Source organism: Myotis myotis, unplaced genomic scaffold (genome assembly GCF_014108235.1).
Source record: "Myotis myotis isolate mMyoMyo1 unplaced genomic scaffold, mMyoMyo1.p scaffold_m19_p_19, whole genome shotgun sequence".
Classification (NCBI taxonomy): Eukaryota; Metazoa; Chordata; class Mammalia; order Chiroptera; family Vespertilionidae; genus Myotis; species Myotis myotis.
The window spans coordinates 9,755,561-9,781,155 of NW_023416323.1; the positions used below are offsets into that span (position 1 = coordinate 9,755,561).

The window sequence follows — 25,595 nt, forward strand, 5'->3', positions numbered from 1 at the left end:
AATGAGACCTATAAGAAATCTAATGAGACCCTCAAGGTTGTGATAAAGGACCAACTAGAAATTAGGCATACACTGACTGAAATAAAGAATATTATACAGACTCCCAACAGCAGACTAGAGGATCGCAAGAATCAAGTCAACGATTGGAAATACGAAGAAGCAAAAAAACACCCAACTGGAAAAGCAAAATGAAAAAAGAATCCAAAAATATGAAGATAGTGTAAGGAATCTCTGGGACAGCTTCTAGCATACCAACATCCGAATTACAGGGGTGACAGAAGAAGAGAGAGAGCAACATATTGAAAACCTATTTGAAGAAATAATGATAGAAAACTTCCCCTACCTGGTGAAAGAAATAGACTTACAAGTCCAGGAAGCGCAGAGAACCCCAAACAAAAGGAATCCAAAGAGGACCACACCAAGACACATCATAATTAAAATGCCAAGAGCAAAAGACAAAGAGAGAATCTTAAAAGCAGCAAGAGAAAGACAGCCAGTTACCTACAAGAGAGTACTCATACGACTGTCAGCTGACTTCTCAACAGAAACTACAGGCCAGGAGGGAGTGACGAGAAATATTTAAAGTGATGAATGCCAGGAATCTACTACCAAGATTATTTTATCCAGCAAAGCTATCATTCAGAATTGATGTTCAGATAAAGAGCTTCACAGATAAGAAAAAGCTAAAGGAGTTCATCACCACCAAACCAGTATTAAATGAAGTGCTGGAAGGTATCCTTTAAGAAGAGGAAGAAGCCCTAACTGGTTTGGCTCAGTGGATAGAGCGTCGGCCTGCGGACTGAAAGGTCCCAGGTTCGATTCTGGTCAAGGGCATGTACCTTGGTTGCGGGCACATCCCCAGTGGGGGATGTGCAGGAGGGAGCTGATTGATGTTTCTCTCTCATCGATGTTTCTGACTCTCTGTCCCTCTCCCTTCCTCTCTGTAAAAAATCAATAAAAAAATATTTAAAAAAATTTAAAAAAAAAAGAAGAGGAAGAAGAAGAAAAAGGTAAAGATACAAATTATGAACAACACATACACATCTATTAACAAGTGAATCTGAAAATCAAGTGAATAATCTGGTGAACAGAATGAACTGGTGATTATAATAGAATCAGGGGCATAGAAAGGGAGTGGACTGACTATTCTTGGGGGGAAAGGGGTGAGGGGGATGCGGGAAGAGACTGGACAAAAATCATGCACCTATGGATGAGGACAGTGGGTGGGGAGTGAGGGAGGAGAGTGGGGTGGGAACTGGGTGGATGGGAGTTATGGGGGGAAAAAAGAGGAACAAATGTAATAATCTGAACAATAAAGATTTAATTAAAAAAAAAAAGAAAAATGGTAGATGAATGGATTAGAAAACTTTGGTACATCTACACCAGTGATTCCCAAAGTGGGCGCTACCGCCCCCTGGTGGGCGCTGCAGCGATCCAGGGGGGCGGTGATGGGCACAGGTGCATTTGTTTTAACTTTTTTTGTATTACCTTTCTATTCTGAGTTCAATAAATAGTTTCATAATTTCAAACTTCAATGTTTCTAATTTACACCTTTCTTTACTATGTTTTACGAAAAAGGTAGAAACATTAATACATATATCTTTCTGTTTAATTGCTATTAAAATTTTTAAAAAATTAATTTCCAGGGGGCGCTCAGTAATATTTTTTCTGGAAAGGGGGCAGTAGGCCAAATAAGTTTGGGAACCACTGATCTACACGATGGAATACTATGCTGCTGTAAAAAAGAAGGAACTCTTACCATTTGCAACGGCATGGATGGAACTGGAGAGCATTATGCTAAGTGAAATAAGCCAGTCAATGAAGGAAAAATACCACATGATCTCACTCAATCATTGATAGTAAAGACCATTATAAACTTATGAACAAAAGTAGATACAGAGGCAGAGCTGCCTTAAACAGACTGTCAAACTGCAGCGGGAAGGCCGGGGAGGGGAGGGGGGCAGAAGGGGGGGTAAGAGATCAACTGAAGGACTTATGTGCATGCATATAAGCATAACCAATGGACATAAGACACTGGGGGTTAGGGGAGGCCAGGGGATTGTCAAGGGTGGGGGAAAAAAGGAGACATATGTAATACCCTTTGTAATACTTTAAGCAATAAAACTAAAAAAATAAAGAAAAATGGTACAGCCACTTTGAGAACTATTTGATAATTCTATATAATAAAGTGAGAATATGCAAATTCACCATCACTCCGCCACAAAGATGGTAGCGCCCACAGCAGAGGCAGGCGTTTCCATAACACAAGATGGCTGCACCCACAGCAGAGGCCGAGTTCCCTTAATGAGCCTTAAGGAGCAATCAGCAGGGACCTGAGGCTGCAACCCCCACCCTGGTGCCAGGGTGGGGGACCTCAGGCCACGCCCCCAACCCTGCAGGGCTTGATGGGAGACTTCAGGCCACGCCCTCCACCCCAGCACCAGGCCAGGGGACCTCAGGCCATGCCCCCCCACCCAGCAGGGCTTGACAAGGGACCTCAGGCCATGTCCCCTGCTCCGGCGCCAGGCTGGGGAACCTGAGGCTGTGCCACCCGCCTGGCGGGGCTTGACAGGGGATCTGAGGCTGCGCCCCTCACCCAGCGGGGCTTGACGGGGGACCTCCATGTGTGGCCCCACACCCCAGTGTTGGGCTGGGGGATCTCAAGCTGATCCCCTTGCCCCAGGCTGGGGGACCTCAGGCCACGCCCTCCACCCAGTGGGGCTTGACAGAGGACCTGAGGCTGTGTCCCCTGCCCAGCAGGGCTTGATGGGGGACCTCAGGCCACGCCTCCCGCCTGGCAGAGCTTGAAGGGGGATCTCAAGGCATGCCCCCCACCCTGGCCTGGGCTGGGGGACATCAGGCCGTGCTCCTCACCCCAGCACCGGGCCACGGGACCTGAAGCTGCGCCCCCCACCCAGTGGGGCTTGACAAGAGTGGGACTGACTGGGTCTGGATCTAGCCCAATGGGGTGGGGCCAGCTGGGTCTGGGCCTCACGCAATTTTGAGGCATACGTGGGTGGGCGGGGACTTGACTCTGGGTCCCGTGGTGAACCCCAGATTCTGACAGAAGGAAGATTTTCATATACATTTTACTAATTTTCTTTCACCGCTGACACTTCTATTATAGAGAAAGGACAAATAGCAATATTAAAATATTTCCTCTAATTAATCCCCTTTTAATGTGCACGAATTTCATGTACCAGGCCACTAGTCCTGTATAATAAAGAGGGAATATGCAAATTGAATGTCACACCCTCGCACAAGATTGCCACCCCCGTGTGGTCACAAGATGGCCGGCAGGGGAGAGCAGTTGTGTGTGATCAGGCCTGCAGGGGAGGGAGGGTAGTTGGGGGGGACCAGGTGGGCAGGGGAGGGCAGTTAGGGGTGATGGGGCTGGCAGGGGAGGGCAGTTGGGCAACCAGGCCAGCAAAGAAGGGCAGTTGTGTGCAATCAGGCCTGCAGGGGAGGCAGTTAGGGGCAACCAGGCCAGCAGGGGAGGGCAGTTGGGGGCAATTGGGCCAGCAGGGAAGCAGTTAGACATCAGTCAGGCTGGCAGGGGAGTGGTTAGGAGTGATTAGGCTAGCAGGCAGAAGCAGTTAGGGGCAATCAGGCAGGCAGGCAGGCAAGTGGTTGGGAGCCAGTAGTCCCTGATTGTGAGAGGTATATCTGACTGCTGAACATCCCCCGAGGGGCCCCAGATTGGAGAGGGTGCAGGCTGGGCTGAGGGATACCCACCCCTCAGTGCACGAGTTTTATTCACCGGGCCTCTAGTATTTTATAGTTAAATCTACATTCAGTATTCTACCCAGAAGTCCCACTCCTAGACCTTTATTCAAGAAAAATAAATACTACATATGTTCACAAAGACTAGTATGTGAATATTCATACTAGCATTATTCTTAATAATCAAAATGAAAAAACATCCAAATGTCTATCAACTGGTGAGTATACAAATTATGTCCATACTATGTAATACTAATCAGTAATAAGGAGAGATGAAATATTAATATATAAAACATGAATTAACATCAAAATATAAACTAAATCAAATATATTAAATGCAAAAGACTATATTTATATTAAATGCTAGAAAAGGCAAAGCTATAGTGACATAAAGCTGATTAGTCTCACCAGGGATGGGGGAGGAGTGTGGCTCAACTGCAAAAGGGTGCAAGAAATTGATGATGGAGCTGTTCTGTATCTTTTTTTTATTTTTATTGCTTTCAGAGAGGAAAGTAGAGGGAGAGAGAGATAGAAACATCAATGACGAAAGAGAATCACTGATCAGCTGCCTCGTGCATGATTGGTGGACCAAGCCTGCAACCCAAGTATGTGCCCTGACTGGGAATTGAACCATAACCTTCTATTTCATAGGTCCACACTCAACCACTGAGCCATGCTGGCCAACCTCTTTCTTTTTTCTTTAATCCTCACCTGACATGAAGACATGTTTACTGATTTCAGAGAGAGAGAGGAAGGGGAGAGAGAGAGGGACAGACACAGAGTGAACAAGCAAGAGAAAAACATTGATGTGAGAGAAACATGGATCAGCTGCCTTCTGTAAATGCCCCAACCAGGGATGGAACCTGCAAGCTAGGTATGTGCCCTGACCGGGAATTGAACCTGCAACCTATTTGGTGTACAGGACAATGCTCCAACCAACTGAGCCACCTGACTGTGGCTGGAACTGTTCTATATATTGATTTTTGTGTGGGTTATATGATTCTATGGTCATCCCTTGGTATTCCTGCCCCCCACCCCATGGATACCAAAATTTGTGGATGCTCAAAGCTCAAGTTCCTGAGAGAACCAAGATGGTGGCATAAGGTATAAACCTGTGCATGCTGCCTCCCACAACAACACTGAAATTACAACTATAAGACAAAACAGCTATCATCCAGAACCATGGGAAAGCTGGCCGAGTGGAAGTTCTACAACTAGAAGGAAAGAAAGAAGCACATTGACACCTGGTAGGAGGTGCAGACGTGCCAAGAACAGAGGTACGAAGGCGTGCACGAGGCAGCTGCACCTTGGTGTGCTGTTTTTTTCAATCAGAAGGAGATACAAGCTCTCGAACGCACTGAGCTCATTTAAGGCGAGATTCTGAGGTCCCAGGCTCCTCCGGGGAGAGACTGGACTGTCTTGCAGCGGTTTGGAAAGTGAGGGGGGCTTTCTCGCAGAGCTGCTTGCAGGGATCATTGTTGCTGTGGGGGCGCGGGACTGCAGAGACGCGGAGTCACGGAGATGCGAGGAGTTGTGGACACGCTGACGACAGTCGCTCTGCCCTGGTGATTCTCTGAGACCCCACCCCACTCAATTTACATCCCCTCCCAAACTGTGCTCAGCAGTGCAAAGGAATCACCTTGGCTTTTGCAGCCTAATCTAACTGCAGGTGGGTTAGAGAGCTCCAAACCTTCCAAATTCCAAACAAAGAGGAGAAATCTGCTGATATCGCTGTAGCTCCTGCTGGGTGGACTCACACAGTGGTTGACTTGGAGATCCAGGAGCCAGGGTACCCTGGGTCAGATACCAGATTTCAACTCCTCACATCCATAAGGGACACACTCAAAAGGCAGACTCAGTGAGCACCAAAGCCCCACTGAAGCAAGTCCTGCCCCATAAGGGTGTCTCCAGCACAGCAGTTCTTCTTATAGACATAGTGGGTCCTCGCAGTCAGCCAAAAATGCAAAGACAAAGAAACATGTCACAAATGAAAGAAATGGAGAAAAGCAAACTAATGGAGGACATAGAGTTCAGAACCACAGTTATAAGGCTACTCAAGAATCTTCTACGAACCTCCGAGGAACTTAATGAGACCTTCAAGGATCTAAATGAGAATGCCAAAAAAATGGAAAAGGACCAGTCAGAAATTAAACATACACTGACTGAAATAAAGAATAATATACAGAGATCCAACAGCAGATGAGAGGATCCCAAGAATCAAGTCAAAGGTTTGAAATATGAAGAAGCAAAAAACACCCAACCGGAAAAGCAAAACGAAAAAAGAATCCAAAAATATGAAGATAGTGTAAGGAGCCTCTGGGACAACTTCAAACGTACCAACATCCAAATTATCGGGGTGCAAGAAGAAGAGAGAGAGCAAGATACTGAAAGCCTATTAGAAGAAATCATGACAGAAAACTTCCCCTACCTGATGAAAGAAATAGACTTACAAGTCGAGGAAGCGAAGAGAACCCCAAACAAGAGGAATCCAAAGAGGACCACACCAAGACACATCATAATTAAAATGCCAAGAGCAAAAGACAAAGAGAGAATCTTAAAAGCAGCAAGAGAAAAACAGTTAGTTACCTACAAGGGAGTACCCATACAACTGTCAGCTGATTTCTCAACAGAAACCATGCAGGCCAGAAGGGAGTGGCATTAAATATTCAAGCGATGAATAGCAAGAACCTACAACCAAGATTACTCTACCCAGCAAAGCTATCATGTAGAATTGAAGGTCAGATAAAGAGCTTCACAGATAAGGAAAAGCTAAAGGAGTTCATCACCACCAAACCAGGATTATATGAAATGCTGAAGGATATTCTTTAAGAAGAGGAAGAAGAAAAAAAAGGTAAAGATAAAATCTATGAACAATAAAGTGACAACAAACACATACCTATCAACAAGTGAACCTAAAAATTAAGTCATAATAAACCGGTGAATATAATAGAAGCAGGGGCATAGAAAGGGAGTGAACTGACAATTCTTGGGGGAAAGGGAGTGTGAGGGGTGCAGGAAGAGATTGGACAAAAATCTTACACCTATGGATGAGGACAGTGGTGGGGGGTAAGGGCATGGGGTGGGGTGGGAACCAGGTGGAGGGGAGCTATGAGGGGAAAAAAGAGGAACATCTGTAATAATGTGAACAATAAAGAGTTATTAATTTAAAAAAATAAAGCTCAAGTTCCTTAAATAAAATGGCATAGTATTTGCATATAACATATGCATATCCTCCAATACACTTTAAATTGTCTCTAGATTATTATAATACCTAATACAGTGTAAATGCTATGTAAATAGTTGCTACACTGAATTGTTTAGGAAATAACGACAAGAAAAAAGTCTGTACATGTTCATAGGGATACAACCATTGTAAACTTAACTATAGACATACTTCAAACATATTGCAGGTTCAGTTCCAGACCACTGCAATCAAGTAAATATCAAAATAAAGCTAGGCACACAAATTGTTTCACAGTGCATGTAAAAGTTATGCTTACACTATACTGTAGTCCAGTGATTTTCAAACTTTTTCATCTCATGGCACACATAAACTAATTACAAAAATTCTGCAGCACACCAAAAAATATTTTGCATATCTAATCTAATAAAAGAGAAACATGCAAATTGACCGTACCTCCGCTACACCTACCAGCCACGTCCACCAGTCACCCCATCTGCGCCCCCAGCCAATCAGGAGCAAATATGCAAATTAACCCAACTAAGATGGTGGTTAATTTGCATACTAGGCACCAGTGGCCTGGGTCCGGGAAACATCATAGGGCACCCAGTTCACTACGAGGTAGGCCCCATTTGGGCCCTGAGCAGTCTAGGAAGGGCCTGAGCCAGGGGGTTCCTGGGCAGGGCCTGAGCCTGCAATCAGAGCTGAGGGGGCCCCTGCCAGGCCTAAGGCTCGGCCAGAGGCTTGAGGACTGGGCAGGGGCAGAGCCGGTGATTGGAGCCGGCTGGGGATCCCCTGCCCAGGCCTAACACCCCAGCCAGAAGCCTGAGGCCTGGGCAGGGGCAAAGTCTGCGATTTCACAGGGCTGGGGGTCCCCTGCCCAGGCTTAATGCCCCAGGGAGAGGCCAGAGGCCTGGGCAGGGGCTGAGCCTTCCATCGGAGCAGCCTGGGGGTCCCCTGCCCAGGCCTAAGACCCCGGCCAGAGGCCTTAGGCCTGGGCAGGGGCCAAGCTGGGGATGGGTGTGAACTACAGAGGCAACACCTTTGCTGACCGCTCATTGGCTAAGCTCCCTATATGCCACTGGTAATATTCTTAGTAACTTGGATAATAAGAATCCAAGAAGGTGATGTAGGGTTTTCTACCTGACTCCTGGAGAAAAAAACAAAGGTCTGCTGCTGGAGGGGCTAAGAAATGTCATATCCTGCCCTAGCCGGTTTGGCTCAGTGGATAATGCCTTGGCCTGCCCACTGCAGGGTCTGGGTTCAATTCTGACCAAGGGCATGTATCTAGGCTGCCGGCTCCTCACTGGCCGGGGCCCAGGTCAGGGCTCATGCAGGAGGCAACCAATCTAAGTGTTCCTCTCACTTCGATGTTTCTCTCTGTCTTTCCCTTTCTCTTCCACATTCTCTAAAAATCAATGGAAATATATACTCAGGTGAGGATAAAAAAAAAAAATAAATGTCATATCCTATGAAAGACACATCTTGAAAATGCCTAAAGAAAGTTGTCATTTTTCATGGTGAAGAAACTGGAGTCCATGTTGATGAAAACATCTTGGTGGCTGTGGTGATTGGCAGTGGCTGCAGCAGAGGGCTGATGGGGCTGGCTCCTTCCCCTGCTCAGCCTAGTCGCCTCCCACAAAGGAAGGCCAGACTGCGGCTTAGGCCCACTCCCCAAGGGGAACAGGGAGCGGGCCTAAGTCATCAGTAGGACATCCCCTGAGGGCTCCCAGTATGTGAGAGAGGGCAGGCTGGGCTGAGGGACCACCTCCCTCCAGTGCACGAATTTCGTGCACCAGGCTCCTAGTCCTATATAATAAAAGGGTAATATGCAAATAGACCGAACGGCAGAACAACTGAACAACCAATCAAAGCATAATATGCTAATGATATGCTAAGGCTGCTCAACCGCTCACTATGATGTGCACTGACCACCAGGGGGCAGACAGTTGACCAGTCAACCAGTCGCTATGATGTGCACTGACCACTGGGTAGATGCTCCAACCAGTAGGTTCGCTTGCTGCTGGGGTCTGGCTGATCGGGACTGAGCGAAATGTGCCGGACACACCCTGGAGCCCTCCCGTGGTCCCTCCCCAGCCCAATTGTGCACCGGTGGGGTCCCTCAGCCTGGCCTGCACCCTCTTGCAATCCGGGACCCCTTGGGGATGTCAGAAAGCCGGTTTCAGCCTAATCCCGCAGGCCACTCCCCTTGGGAGGGAGCCAGATGCAGGGCTCATGGCTGGTGAGTGCTGCTGCAGCAGTGTGAGCCTCTCCCAATCGGGACTGATTGGGCGCGAGCCCGTGGCAGGCACAGTGGGGCCGGGATGAGCAGGAGCGGCCGGTTTGGAGCTGTAGGCGATGTTGGACTGCAGGTTTCGGCCCGATCCCTGCAGGGCACCCAGAGGGACCCCACCTGTGCACGGATTCGTGTGCCAGGCCTCCAGTATAATATATTTGACTAAAAAAAGTAAGTATAATTTTCATTCACACCAGATGGCTAGTGTTGTGTTGACTGTTATCATATTTAAGACATCAGTGCCCCTAACTAAAGAGTCAGGTATAGCATGTTTTAAAAATTCTTGTGGCATACCAGTGTGCCTCTTATGGCACACCGGTTGAAAATTGTAGTCTATTAGGTGTACTAAAGCATTTTTGTAAACAAAATGTACATAATTTAAAAATACCTTATTGCTAAAAAATGCTAACTATTATATGAGCCTGTTGGAAAAACGATTATGATAGATTTGCTCAATGCAGAGTTGCCACAAACCTTTAATTTGTATAAGTTGCATTATGTACAAAGTGCAATAAAGCAAAGCACAATAAACGTGTACTATGCACTCTGTGAGGTATGCATAGTACACATATGCAACAATATATTTTTCACCAAATATTTTTGATCCAAGGTTGGTTGAATCTTTGGATGCAGAACCCAGATATGAAGAGCGAACTGAATACAATTATCAAAATTTATCATATAATATACTTAAAGAGGGTGACTTTTATTTTATGTAAGTTTACCTCAATAAATCTGAAAAATAAATATTTCCACCGAAGCTCTATAACAATTATAAATTATTTCATAATTATCTTGTTTGTTCTGAAGACTGCAGGCTAGAAAGATAAAATACTAGCTTTTCTGCCAATGAGCTTCAATGTATGTCTTAGGCATCAAAGTGAAAAATACAAATAAGAAAGTATTTACTTAGAATCCAAGTTGCTTGTAAACTACAACATGGGTTGGAAATACAGATTTTGGAAGGCTTAGAGCAGTGGTTCTCAACCTTCCTAATGCCACGACCTTTAATACAGTTCCTCATGTTGTGGTGACCCCCAATTTCATTGTTACAAATTGAACATAATTAAAGCATAGTGATTAATCACAAAAACAATATGTAATTATACATGTGTTTTCCGATGGTCTTATGCGACCCCTGTGAAAGGGTCGTTCGACCCTCAAAGGGGTCGTGACCCACAGGTTGAGAACCGCTGGCTTAGAGCAATGAGAGACATTTTAATAAAAATGAAGCTCAACATAAATAGTAGAACTTTGATAGATGGATCACTGCACAAAGGCAAAGATGCAAAGAATTGCATATATAGGGTATCCCAAAAAAATGTATACACACACTTTGAATAATTATAAAGGCAGGGTTTATTAAAATACATTTCATTTTCAAAATTGAGCTATCAACTGTTAAAGTATGTTTACATTTTTGGGGGGACACTCTGTATAAAGTTTACATAGGTTTTGCTATATTAGTGTTAAACTTTATCATGCCTCAAAAATACCTGGAGAGCTTGTTAACTACAGATTTATAAACACTGCCTTTATAAGTATTCAAAGTGTGTGTATACATTTTTTGGGACACCCTATATATACATATGTGAATATATTAAAAATGAAAATAAGAAGTTATCCTAATTAATAACTTACAGCTAATCAGTTTATTCTGTATCTTGAAAATAGATAGTACCAGTAAACCATCTTTTCAAATGCTTAAAGAACAAGTCTCAAAATTGGCCCATAATAGTAATATAAAACTTTAAATATTCCACAAATTAGAAAAGGGACAAAAAAATACTGTGACTAAAAACAACAAAAAAGTAACACCTAAAAAAACACATCCTAAAATAGGAAAACAAAAATCTTTTATTTGTAAATTTCAAAATTTACTGGCTTGAACAAACTCTTTGGTCAAAGAGAAAATTTGTAGAATATTTGCAGAATATTCAGAAATATTAATCAAAAAACTGTATATCAAAATCCACAGATCACATTTGAAAAATGCTTGTTGAAGTTTTAGCATTAAGTGCTTACAATATTTTTAAAAGACATAATAAAGTAAGCATTTAGGTTAAGGAATAATCAAAACAGACACATTAGTAAAGAAAACAAATTAATGTATTATAAACAAACAAAATAGAAATAATAATAAATTTGTGAGTTGATTATTAGGAATAACTAAAAGGGAATAAAAGCAAAACTACAAAAATAAAAAATGACTATTGGAAATAATCATAGATAGAAAATAAGGATTTTCTTATTTTAATAATAAGAAAATAAAGTCAAGATTATTTTGCTCAACCCTATGCAAATAAATTTGAAAATTTAACAAATACAACCTATAAAAACTGAAATCAGAAAAGACAAAACCTAAACAGAAAAATAAACATAAGGAAAAAAAAGAGACTTGTTAAGATGTTCCATAATTATAAAGCCCACGGCACAAATTGCTTAGCATGTGGATTTTACTAAACTTTTAACAAATTATGGTAATACTATGTAGTTAAAAATTCCTAATTCTTTAATTCATTAAATTTGCAAAAGCATGACTGGACTTAAGCTACTAAATTCCTAGTAAGCCAAAAGAAAACACAAAAATTGTATCTTCTTCATAATTAAGCCCCTCATATTTTTATAGGATTTATGTCAACATCCTTCACACGTATTTATCAGAATTGCATTTTTCATACTATAAAATGACAGTCCTGAACTGAACTAGGCAACATCATCTGAATACCAGGCAAAACAGTCCTTTCAACAGAATTTATCTTACGGTTTAAAAAATATTTTCAAAATAGAAATCAAAATGCTCTAATGTCAACTAAACTACTTTTGTGCTATAGTCCCTGAGTTGAGTAGTTGCAACAGAGATTCTACGATCTACAAAGTCTAAAATATTTACTAACTTTTTATAGAAAGTTTACTGACCCCTGCCCCAGAGTGGTAATTCCTTCTTCTACCTGATTAGAATTAGGATGTATTGTTGCTCCAGCTTTAACCACAACTAAATAGACAACTTGCAAGAAATATGGACCCTTGCCCGGCTGGTATGGTTCAGTGGTTGAGTGTCGACCCATGAACCAAGAGGTCGCCGGATTGATTCTCAGCAGGCACATGCCCCTGTTGCTGGCTCCAACCCCAGTGAGGGGCGTGCAGGAGGCAGTTGATCGATGTTTCTCTCTCATCAATATTTCTCTCTCTCTCTATCCCTCTCCCTTGCTCTCCTAAAAATCAATAAAAGCATATTTTAAAAAAGAAAGAAAGATGGATCCTTAAAGGACCACCACAAAAACCAAAGCTACCATGAAATTTACTACTCACCACATAACTGTTATGTGACCAAAAAAGGAACTTGAAGTTATTGTTGATCAAAGCAGCATCCCAGATTTCAGGCTGAGTCTTTAGAACTGTCAAGTTTTAAAGGATAAGGAAAGTGCAGCTCCTGGGGATGCACAAGAAAACTTGTTTATGAAAAAGAACAAAGTGGTGATGACCCTTTAGCTTAGAAGCTAGAGCATACACATACATATGAGCATATGGAATAAAATATTTGTACTTTGCATCTAAGGCCAAACCCATCATACAATTTAAAGGCTGCACTTTCAGAAATGGGATACAGAAAGTAACTTACTTTCATAATTTAAACAGAGAAACTCTAAGACTGAGTTCTCAGCGTTCTCCAGAATCACAACCCATACAGGTACTTTTAAGTGGGTGTCACTATGGCCTTGCTCCTTATTGAACAGTCACAGTTTTGAATATAATTTTGAAAATAACAACACTTTTCTCATAAATGTGAAGTCACGAACCTTGAGTGATATGAATAAAATTCAAAGGAAGTCATTTTGGTATTGTTCATGGCTCAGAGTTCATAAATTTTTAGAAGCTTAATATTTTAACTAGGTTATGCAATTCTAGAAGTTAATATTATAAGTGTCCTACAATTATATGGTCATTCATGGATTTAGCAAACACATGTTTTTATCATTTATTGTGATAAATAGACCAGGGTCTCCAATTTTTAATGGGCTGTGTCAGATAAAAGGATCAAACCTACTCAGAAGACCTTCCATTACTCAGAGGTAAGAGGCTTAGCATCTGGTTGGATAGTGCTATGCATTGATGAAACAGGTAATACAGAAGGGGTAATGGATGGAGGCAAACTGTAGGAGGGAAGAAATATCAGTATGACATTTTGGACATAAAAGAGTTTGAAGTTCCTGTGTAACCTCCAGGTGGGCTGTCCATTGGGCAGTTGGATATATGGATGAGGAGCTTAGGACAAACCTCAAATAGGAGTGGACATTTGTTACTCATTTGTCAGCTGAAGCCAAAAATGGAATGCTATTGCTCATAGAGTTCTTTGAGGTAAAAAAAGATGATCAAAGCCAGAAACTCAGTAATGCTAATAGTTAAAGGACAAACAGAAACATAAGTCACTAGTGGAATTGGAGGGAGGGGGTTGCTCCTTGGTTTTGACTGGAATTATAAAAATGAAAGTAGTATCATGCAAGTCAAGGAAACATTCAAGAATGAGGCAATGATAACAATCAAAAAAGAAAGCAACAGAGCAAACAAAGAAATCTAATCCCCCAACCCGGGTTAAAAAGGGAAATAACAAAACAGGCAAGCAAAGAAATGTGATTCTGATCCCTGCCCTGGATGCTGCAACTCCCTACCCAGCAACTATTTTTATTTTCTGTGTAACACACCAAAGTTTCTTCATGCAACTACAAATATGTATATCAGGAGGTTGCAATGCCACCCTCAGTCACCTAGAGCCATCTTATCTCCATTTACTCAAAAAAGTAGTATATTACATCAAAGATTGTGTATCTTGCTTTCTTCACATAACAGAATACATTGCAGACTTTTAAAATCTATCTAAAATATGATACATATTTCCATTTGCTCAAATCTTCTTTTAGGTCCTTCATTAACATTTAAAAACAATCTAAATATAGGTTTTAAACAGTTCTTATTTATCCCTAGGTATTTTATCTAATTTGTTGCTTTTGTAAATAAAGTACCATCTTTTCTATAACTGACTATTTTTTGTATATATCAAAGCTATTATTTTGTATATGAATTTTTGTATTGTACTTTATTTTTTCATTTTGTTGAAAAATATGTTGCATGATAAAATGCTGGAAGAAAGTGTCTTTGTAGATAGAAGAAAACTGTTTCACTACATTTACAAAGGCCATTTGGTCTGGGGAAAACCTGGTCAAATTAGTAGTCAGATTGCCATGCCAAGACAGACTTTAACCGTTTACTCTGTGGACGAAAAAGGGGCCACACACTAACCTGACTAGCTCAGGGAAGGCCTGCATGGTGGCCTTGCAAACTCAGAGATCTAAAGTAACCAAAAAGGATGGTCTGAAATTCAACTTTTTAAACTAAAAGTAGTTTATGATGGGTAGTCATGCCCTAGGCCAGTATTTCCTTAACTGAGCCTATTGTCTTTTTGTATTTATAATAATACTAGAGGCCCAGTGCACAAATTCGTGCATGGGTGGGGTCCCTCTTGGTGGCCTGCAAGGATCGGGCCAAAACCTGCAGTCCAACGCCACCTGTAGCTCCTACCTGTCGCTCCCACTTATCCAGGTCCCGCTGTGCCTGCCATGGGCTCAAGCCCAATCAGTCCGGATAGGGAGAGGCTCGTGCCACCACAGCAGCACTCACCAGCCATGAGCCCTGCATGTGGTGCCCTCCCAAGGGGAATGGCCTGCGGGATCCGGCTAAAACCGGCTCTCCTACATCCCCCTAGGGGTCCCAGATTGCAAGAAGGTGCAGGTCAGACTGAAGGACCCCACCAGTGCATGATTGGGCTGGGAGGGACAGGGGGAAGACTCCAGGGCGTGTCCAGCCCATCTTGCTCAGTCCCGATTGGCCAGACCCCAGCAGCAAGCTAACCTACCGGTGGGAGCAGGTGGGAGCATCTGCCCCCGGGTGCACATTATAGCGACTGCTTGACCGTCTACACCCTGGTGGTCAGCACCTCATAGAGAGCGCAGCCTTAGCATATTATTAGCATACTAGAGGCCCAGTGCACAAAAATTTGTGCACTCGGGGGGGAGGGGGGGTCCCTCAGCCCGGCCTGTGCCCTCTCACAGTCTGGGACCCCTCGGGAGATAACGACCTGCTGGCTTAGGCCTGCTCCCGGGTGGCAGAGGGCAGGCCCAATCCCTAGGTGCAGCCCCTGGTCGGGCTCAGAGCAGGGCCGATTGGGGAGTTGGGGCGCCGCCCCCTGTCATGCACAGAGCAGGGCGGATCAGGAGGTTGCAATGCCACCCTCAGTCACGCTCAGGTAGGGCCGATTGGGGGGTTGGGGCAGTGTCCCATCACACTCAAGGCAGGGTCGATGGGGAGGTTGCGGCGCCACCCTCGGTCACCCACAGAGCAGGGCCAATCAGGGGGTTGGGGCACTGCCCCCTGTCACTCACAGAACAGGGCCCATCAGGGGGGTTGGGGATCTGTACTCTATCACCCACAGAGCAGGGCCGATCAGGGGGTTGGGGCGCCGCCACTCTCACACTCAGGGCAGGGCCGATGGGGAGGTTATGGCTCTACCCCGTCACACACAGTGCAGGGCCCGTGGGAGGGTTAGGGAGCTCCCCCCTATCAGGCACAGAGCAGGGCTGATCAGGGGGTTGGGGCGCCTTCCCCTGTCACAAACAGAGCAGGGTGGATAGGGAGGTTGTGGCCCCACCCCCTGTCACACACAGAGCCGCAGGGCAATCAGGGGGTTTGGGCGCTGCCCCCTGTCACGCTTATCCCGGTGCCGGGAGGCCTCATGGCTCCGCTGATCCCGGTGCTGGGAGGCATATTACCCTTTTATTATATAGAATAGAGGCCTGGTGCACCGGTGGGGGCTGGCTGGTTTGCCCTGAAGGGTGTCCTGGATCAGGGTGGGGGTCCCCACTGGGGTGCCTGGCCAGCCTGGGTGAGGGGCTGATGGCTGTTTGCAGCTGGTCACACACCCTTCAGGGTGGGGGTCCCCACTGGGGTGCCTGGCAGTCTGGGTGAGGGGCTGAGGGCTGTTTTCAGGCTGGGGATGACTGAAGCTCCCAACTGCTCCTTTTTTTCTTTTTTTTTCTTTTTTATTCTGGGCCAGCTTTAGTTTTGAGGCTTGGCTCCAGCTCTTAGGCCTCCGCGGCTGAAAGTAGGTTTCTGGGCTTTGCTTACAATGTTGCGAATCTGCTGGCTGAAGTCCGGCGGTATTTGTTACAGAGTTTCTTAAACTGCCCGCTCAGAGGCCTGCAGCCGCAGGTGGGGAACGTTAGTTTCCTCAGTCACTGAGGCAAGCAAGCCTCATGTTAATTTCAAGCTGCCTGGCTGCCGGCCGCCATCTTGGCTGACAATTAATTTGCATATCTCGCTGATTAGCCAATGAAAAGGGTAGCGGTCGTACGCCAATTACCATGTTTCTCTTTTATTAGAGTAGATTACGCTTTGATTGGCTGTTCGGTTGTTCAGTCTATTTGCATATTACCCTTTTATTATATAGGATCTCTTTAGAATGTCAAAGTAATTTTCCTTTTTTATAGACCCCTCAAAGCACAGACATTGCTCTGGGGAGACCACAAATCTCCTCATTGTTACTGAGTTAATAGACTGTTAACTATCCTACACCCACCTAAGTAAAATAAGTATGTGTATCATTTTACTTTTTATCCAATCCCAGAGGTTTCCCCACTTTGCTTTCTCCTGCCTCCCTAATCTATCACCAATGGATTTCATGTAACCCACTTACATCTCTTTTTATTGTAATGTATAAAACAGGGTGCAAAACTGCCATTTTCAGGAGCATTATCTCAATCCATTGAGATTCTGCTTCCCAACAACTATTGACAGTTTGGCTCAAAAAAACTCACAAAAAAACTCTTCACAGGTTTGAATGTTACTTATGTTAACAACTTGATCTCTCTGCACCAAAGACAGATCTCTCTGCACAGAACAACTTGCTTCCTAATTCTGAGCTGTCTGTACAAGTGTAAATGACCAATTAAAGCTATTCCTTAGTCCAGAGCTTCTCAAAGCAGACTCACCAAAGTTCCTCCAAAGAATTAAGAAAAGTCAATACTTACAGGAGAATTTAGACACCCAGTGAAAAGTTTTTCGGGAATCTTTCCTCTTAAAAGAAAATTAATGCTGATTTTGTTTCTACACCACAATGAGCGTGCTTTTATGTAAAATTGCTTTTAAAATTACTTATCGCTCAATTGCTTAGCCTTTTTCTTATCTTTCAGAAAAACGGATTCTCCAGAAAGATGCATTCTTGCAATTATTTTAGAAATGGGAAAAGTGAGGTTTAGAGGTTATTACCCCACAAAACTCACATGCCATTCATCCTCACAAACTTGGAACTACACACTGTCTCACACAGGTTGTAATTACAACCCCCTCACACCCTCTTACACCTTTGGTCACCCACCCGCGAGTCCTCCCTTTTCCTCTAGTACCCCCACCTCTCCAGATAAGCTTTGAACACTACATGTCACAGTGGCAATTCTTCCCCCTCAGGCTCCCCAGTCCCGTCGCAGACACCGCGAATGCTCCCTCCCAGCCTCCCAGCCCGATATGGAGCTCAGAAACTCAGGTCCCACAGCCAGATTCGCGTTTGGCGGAGCCAAAAGCAAACTCACCAGCAAACAAAGACTGCGATGGCGAGCCGGAAAGTCTGCGCCTGCGCTTTCCTTGGGCTCCCACAGGTCTCCTGGGCTCCGCCAAGCAGGGGCTCACGATCGGATGGAAAACAGTTCTTTTCTGACTGTGGACTACATTTCCCAGAAGGTTCAGAGGCTGGAGACTCGGAACTCAACACTGCGTTAACTGTGTTAACCTCTGGGAGAGGCGGTGGTGTGCCTGGTAAGCTCGGTTCTAGCACACCTGACTGTCCCCAAGTCGGAGCCACAGTGCGAGGCCCTGCCTGCGGGGAGCGCCAGGAGCCTGCGGGATGCCGGTCTGGGCTTTCTTTGGCCTGACTGAAGCGCGGCGCACCTAGTTTATCGCGAGGGCTTCGCTGAACTACATTTCTCAGGGGGCACACCGCTCCTCCCTATCGGAAGGTGGAATGTTCGGGCAGAGCTGTACTGTTACCTGAGCGGGTTGGCCTTGTGGCTAATGCGATTCGGGGGAAAACAGGTGAAAAGTACAGAGGCAGGGACAATGACTGAGTATTGTTTGTTCAGGCAGAACGGTCTGAGAGGATTAATTGTGAAATTATGTGTGAGACTGTGTCCCAATGATGTGTTTGTGATTTTATGTGATACTGTGTGTGCGGAGCTGAGGAACTTTGGTGCGGCTGAGTCCACGCAGTATGATTGTTAATGTTTGACGGCCTGTAACTATGTGCGGGTGTGGGTTACCTGTGGCTGTGTCCCTGTGGTGGGTGTGTGACTGTGGCTATGTGACCATGTCTTCCTCTTTGTGTAGGTATAGAGAGCTTTGTGGCTGTTCTTTGGTGACTGAGTCCCGGTGGGGATTGTGACTCAGCAGCACTGTGTGGGGAGGGGAGGGAGAGTTTTGTGACTGAGGTGTTACTGAGTGTCTGATGGTGGGCGTGTGACTGTGCAGCAGTGTATGTGTGGATTTGGGAAGACTGTCCATTTGTGTTGTAGACTCTGTGTCACATAGTCATATGTGGGAGCACTGGAGTTGAGTTCGAAGCCCTAGTCTCCTCTGATAGCACTCCCCTGGTCTGGGAAGGGAAAGTGGAGCATCTGGGTCTCAAGAAAGGTCTGTTGTCTCCGCTCCCCATCTTTATCCTCCCAGTGAGCTCTCTGGTGGAGGAAATAATAGTTGTGACAACTAAAAGTTATATTTAAGCCCTACAGGTGTTGCTCAGTGGTTGAGCCTCAACCTATGAACCAGAAGGCCACAGTTGGATTTGAGCCAGTTTCTGGCTGGATTCCCAGTAAGGGATGCAGGAAGCAGTGGGTAAATGACTCTCTCAACATTGGTGTTTCTCTCCTCCTTTCCTCTCTGAAATCAATAAAAATGTATTTTTTAAAAAGCAGATGTAACAAAAAATAAAAATAAGTCATATTTAAGGTGCTTTGGAATTTTCTACTTGTTTCCAAAATACTTTATTTTTTCAGCATATGATTTTCTTTCTTTATTGGCAAACTAGAGGCCTGGTGCACGAAATTCATGCACTGGTTGGGGGGGGGGGGCGGTCCCTCAGCCCAGCCTGCCCCCTCTCACAGTCCGGGAGCCCTCAGGGAATGTCCTACTGATGGCTTAGGCTGGCTCCCTGCTTCCATACTGGCCTCCTTCCCTAAGATTCATCAGTCTGTTCCATGCTTTCATGCTTCTGATTCCATTTTATTCACCAGATTATTTTGTTCATTAGATTTCTTGTTTATTTTGATTTTTAGATTCAAATGTAAGCTATTTGTTGCCATTTTATTGTTCATATTTTTTTAAAATCTCTTCTTATTCTTCCTCTTCCTCTTCTTAAAGAATACCCTTCAATATTTCATGTAATATTGGTTTGGGAGTGGTGAACTCCTTTAGCTTTTTCTTGTTTGTGAAGCTCATTACTTAACTCTCAGTACTAAATGAGAGCTTTGCTGGATAGGATAATCTTGGTTGTAGATCCTAAATATTCATCACTTTGAATATTTCTTGCCACTCCCTTCTGGCAGGCAAAGTTTCTGTTGAGAAATCAGCTGACAGTCATATGGATGATCCCTTATTTATTTTTTTAAAAAATATATTTCACTGAATTTTTACAGAGAGGAAAGGAGAGGGACAGAGAGTTAGAAACATCGATGAGAGAGAAACATCGATCAGCCGCCTCCTGCACGCTCCCCACTGGGGATGTGCCCACAGCCAAGGTACATGCCCTTGACCGGAATCGAACCTGGGACCCTTGAGTCCACAGGCCGACACTCTATCCACCGAGCCAAACCGGCTAGGGCTGATCCCTTATTGATAACTGCTTTTCTCTTGCTGCTTTTAAGATTTTCTCTTTGTCTTTAACCCTTAGCATTTTAATTATGATGTGTCTTGGTGTGGGCCTCTTTAGGTTCCTATTGTTTTGGACTCCGTGCTTCCTGAACTTGTCAGTCTATTTCTTTCACCAGGTAGGGGAAGTTCTCTGTCATCATTTCTTCAAATAGGTTTCCAATATCTTGCTCTCTTTTCTCCTTCTGGCATCCCCATGGTGTCAATGTTGGTACATCGGAAGTTGTCCCAGAGGCTCCTTACACTATCTTCATTTTTTTGGATTCTTTTTTCTTTTTGCTCTCTGATTGGGTATCTTTTGCTTCCTCATATTCCAAATTGTTGATTTGATTCTTGGAATCCTCTACTCTACTGTTGAATCCCTGTAAATTATTATTTATTTCAGTTAGTGTATACTTCATTTCTGACTGATCCTTTATGTCTTTGACATTCTCACTAAGATCCCTGAAAGTCTCATTCAGATCCTTGAGTTAGTTAATAATGATGGTTTTGAACTCTGTATCCAGTAGTTTGCTTGCTTCCATTTCTTTCATTTGTAACATATGTCTTTGTCTCCACATTTTGGTTGCTCCCCCATGTTTGTTTTTATGTATTAGATAGAGCTGCTATAGAATTGGTAGAGTGGCCTTGTGTAGTAAGTGTCCTATAGGGCCCAGTTGTTCAGCCTTGTGTAGAGTGCTCTTGTGTAGTAAGTGTCCTATAGGGCCCAGTTGTTCAGCCTCCCCAGTCTCCTGGGCACTCTGTGTGCCCCTGTGTGGGCTTTGTGCACAGTCTTGTAGTTGAGCCTTGATTGCTATTGGCATCACTGAGAGGAATTGACCTTCGGCCCAACTGGCCATGAGGACCAGCTGCAACTACAGTAGGAGAGTTGCTGTACAGGAGATACCCCTATGGAGCAGGACTTGCTTCAGTGGGACTTTGGTGCTGACTGAGTCTGCCTCTTGAGTGTGTCACTTGTGGATGTGTGGAGTTGTAATCTGCTATGGTCTGAAATTGTCCGATGGATGCACTGGCTCTGGGGTCTCCAGGGAGGTGCAAAGTCAGCCACTGCCTGGGGGCACCTAGCAGGAGCTACAAAGAAATCGCAGATGGCTGCTATTTGCTATTTGTATTGGGCTTGGAAGTGCCCAGGTGAGGTCCAGCTGTGAAGCAAGGCAGGCTGGTGCAAGTGCTGAGTCTTGGGCCTTTGATTGATAGGTTTGGGGCATGCTATCACCAGCTGAAGTTTGTTTGAGAGATTTTAGCAAAATGTTAAGCCTGAGCCAAGACAGGCCATTCATATGGGAAAGCTGCTGCAAATAGGTTGGGTGGGGCTGCAAATTGGATGGGATGGGGTTTCAAGGAATCACCAGGGCAGAGCGAACAGTGTGAGTCACACTGATAGAAACTCAAATACGGCTGTAAGTCAGCCTGCAACAGGGGAGGTCCCAGCACAGGAAAAATGACCCTTGCAAGCACCTCTGAGAGAAAGCTGCCCCCAAGTTCCTGCCCCAATGACAGATAATCTAGTTCATTCCATATGTGTCTGGGTCCCCCAAAGCTTCCCAATGTTGGGATTCTGAGTTTGTGCACTGGCACTTTAAATGGAATACCTGGGTCTTCAGCAGCCTCTGTGTCCTTCAGCCACAATCCCCACTGGTTTTTACAGCCTGTAGTTGCAGGGACTTCTCTTCCCAGCTCTGGAACCCTGGGCTGGGGGTCTGGTGTGGGGCTGGGGCCCCTTGCTCCTCATAGTCAGTCTCTGCAGAGATGATCTCCCTCCCAAATTAAAAAAAAAAAAAAGGCACAGGTAGATATTGGACCAGCCTGTTCTTCAACTCTGCCCCTCCTACCTCAATGTTCTTTCTTCTTTACTTCTCTAGTTGTAGGACTAGCTTTCAGGTGGTACTGAATGATGGTGGTTCTATATTTTAGTTGTAATTTTGATGTGATTGTGGGAGGCAGAGATTACAGGCATTTACCTATGCCACCATCTTGGTTCTCTCTCTCAAAATCGTTTTACTATTAAATAATTTCCACCAGAACAAATCTTGCCACACCACAGTCTCCCCATTTGTGTGTCCATGGAATGCATTTTTTGTGATCCCGTGGAAGAACACAAATTCCATAGGCAACAATAATAGACATTTTAATAGGTGTGAGGTGGTATTTCATTGTAGGTTTGATTTGCATATCCCTAATAGCTAGTGAAGTTGCACATCTTCATATACCAGTATCTGTTGGTCATTTGTATGTCTTTTTGGGAGAAGTGTCTGTTCAGGTCCTCTGCCCATTTTTTTGAAACAGAATAAAGTAAAAAAAAAATTTAAAAAATTATATATATTTTAAAATTTTATATATATATATATATATATATATATATATATATATATATATATATATCAGAGAAGAAGGAAGAGTGAGAGAGAGATAGAAACATCAATGATGAGAGAGAATCACTACTGGACGACTTCTGCACAGCACCTACCAGAGACCAAGCCCGCAACCCAGGCATGTACCATTGACCGAAAATCAAATTTTTAATAATATGCATGGGAATTTGGATAAGCATGAAAATTACAAAGACAGTAAGGCAACTGTTAGGGTTGCTGAAGGAGGAACACACGAGGCCAAAGTGGTAAGGGATTATAAATTTACTAGTGGTCCCGTGCATGAAATTCGTGTGGGGGTGGGGGGGGTCCCTCAGTCCAGCCTGCACCACCTCCAATCTGGGACCCCTTGGGGGATGCCTGACTGCCGGTTTAGGCCCAATCCCACAGGATTGCCCCCAACTGCTGCCTCCCTGCCGGCCTATACCCTCTCAAAATCCGGGACCACTGTCTCCTAACCACTCACCTGCCTGCCTGCCTGATGGCCCCTAACCACTCTGCTTGCCGGCCTGCTCACCCCCAACTGCCCCCCCACCAGCCTGCTTGCCCCCAACTGCCACCCCTGCCAGCCTACTCACCCCTACTGCCCCCGCTGTTGGCCTGTTCACCCACTACTGCACCCTCTGCCGGCCTGCTCGCCCCCAACTGACCCTCCTTCTGACCTGCTTGCCCCCAACTGCACCTCCTGCCTAATAACCCCCAACTGCCCTGCCCTCCTGGCCTGATCACCCCTAACCGCCTCTGCCTTGGCCCCGCCACCATGGCTTTGTCCAGAAGGTTTCCCAGTCTCATTAGCATATTACCCTTTTATTACTATAGAGGCCTGGTGCATGGGAGGGGGCCAGCTGATCTGCTCCCTAAAGGGGTCCCAGATCAGAGTGTGGGTCCCTGGTGGGGGGCGTGGCCAGCCTGGGCGAGGGGCTGAGGACCATTTGCAGGCTGGCCACGCCATCATCAGGGTGAGGGTCCCCACTGGGGGGTGTAGCCGGCCTGGGCTAGGGGTTGAGGGCCGTTTGGGGGCAGTTTGCAGGCTGGGCAAGCCCCAGGCTTTGTCGTGAAGGACATCTGGAAGGTCTCCCGGTCTGGGCTCACCATTGATCCCCGCCCACATGAAGGCCCTGCCCACCATGCTGGGGCTCTGGGAACAATGTCAGAGCAGAGGCAGGTGTTTCCCACCCAGCCTGCACTCTGCCATTAATCCCCACCCACAGGGAGGCCCTGCCCACCAGGCCTGGGCTCTGTGATCAATGCAGAGCAGAGGCAGGTGTTTCCCACCCGGCCTGGGCTCCACTATTAATTCCCACCCACAGGGAGGCCCTACCTGCCCTGCCCACCCTGACAGGGCTCTGTGATCAATACTGCAGAGAGGGAGGCCCTGCCCACCCGGCTGGGGCTCTGCAATGGGCCTTCCCAGCCTTGGCAGCTTGCCTCAGCCCTCCCAACCATGGCTTTGTCTGGAAGGAGGTCCGGAAGGTCATCTGTAAGGTCTCCCAGTCTAATTAGAATATTACCCTTTTATTAGTATAGATGAGGTCATCTGGAAAACCATATGGGCTGAGACCCAAAATGGTGCCAGCACCCGGGAATGGGGAATTGGGGATTTTAAAGTAGGTGGCTTTTTCTGGGTGGAGAATTCTCTGGGTGGGTCTGGAGGGGAATGATAATGGCATTAGCAAGTGGAATGTGGTCTAAAGGTCAGTTACCCAGGGAGGGGATATTGAATCAATTATTTGATCACACCTAATATTCCAGCTTTTTGTTTTATGGAATAGAGATGAAGGTCATATCTTCTGTAGTTACTGCCTGCGGAGGGGGGATGTCAACATCATAGGGAGATGGACTTTGATAGGAATCGCTGGAGCACTGTATAGATTTCTCATGGTTGGAGCGATGGGGCACAGCAGCATGATTTCCCCAAGGGGCTGGTTGATGAAGGCTTGAAAGCGGTCCTGTTGAGTGACTTGGGAGGTAAAAGCTGGTCCTGAGGCTCGGTAACTTAGGATAAATGGGACAAAGTGGGAATCTAGTAAACACACTTGGAGCTTCCAGTCTAATGCTAAGGTGATTAAGTTTTCCTCCTGAAGCAGGTGTTCTCCGTCTGTATCGCTTAGGCAGGAAAGGAGAAAGAGTCAAAGGTTATTTCTGAATCTTTTGCTTTTTCTTTTCTTTATTGATTAAGGTATTACATATGTGTCCTTATCGCCCCATTGCCCCCCACCCCCTCTGCTTGTGCCCTCACCCCCCTAGTGTCTGTGTCCATTGGTTAGGCTTATATGCATGCATACAATTCCTTTGTTTGATCTCTCACCCTTCCCCCCATCCTCCCCTGCTCTCCCTCTAAGGTTCGATGGTCTGATTGATGCTTCTCTGTCTCTGGATCTGTTTCTGTTCATCCGTTTATGTTGTTCATGATATTCCACAAATAAGTGAGATTATGTGATATTTATCTTTCTCTGACTGACATTTCGCTTAGCACAGTGGTCGGCAAACCACGGCTTGTGAGCCACATTCGGCTCTTTGGCCCCTTGAGTGTGGCTCTTTCACAAAATACCACGTGTGGGCGCACATGTACAGTGCGATTGAAACTTCGTGGCCAATGTGCAGAAGTTGGTTTTCAGCCTGGGCGAGTCTATTTTGAAGAAGTGGCGTTAGAAGTAGTGGGGGGTGTCGGGTCGGTTGGGCAACGGGAGACGAGGCGCAGGCAGGCCGTGGGAATCGCAGCGCGGGGGAGGTACATTGTTTTGAGGTACATTCACTGAGGTCGACCCCTTCCAACTCTCCCATCCACACCTGTCTATCTGAAACAAATATACAAGACGAGTGTGGATGGGAGAGTTGGAAGGGGTCGACCTCAGCGAACGTACTTCAATCAGACTGAGGACGTTTTTAGCAAAAGCCAGCTTAGGAGTACCCTAATTAAGTGAATAACAATGTACCTACCTATATAGTTTAAGTTTAAAAAATTTGGCTCTCAAAAGAAATTTCAATCGTTGTTCTGTTGATATTTGGCTCTGTTGACTAATGAGTTTGCCAACCACTGGCTTAGCATAATGCTCTCCAG

General features: G+C 45.3%; 1 protein-coding gene across 6 annotated transcripts in view; it reads right to left on the minus strand.

Moving 5' to 3' along the window:
• Window positions 1-25,595, minus strand: part of ZNF260 (zinc finger protein 260) — an 89,742-nt gene that overhangs the window by 7,717 nt on the left and 56,430 nt on the right. For 2 of the 6 annotated variants that reach the window (XM_036345246.1, XM_036345245.1), the window contains exons 1-2: window positions 17,840-18,158; window positions 12,513-12,633 (exon numbers count right to left, since the gene is read on the minus strand). The exons of 2 other annotated variants lie outside the window; for them this stretch is intronic. The gene's annotated coding sequence lies outside the window, so the exon portion shown is untranslated. Of the gene's footprint in view, window positions 1-12,512; window positions 12,634-17,839; window positions 18,159-25,595 lie in introns of those variants that run through there. 2 more of the 6 variants (XM_036345249.1, XM_036345247.1) reach the window with 1 other exon arrangement.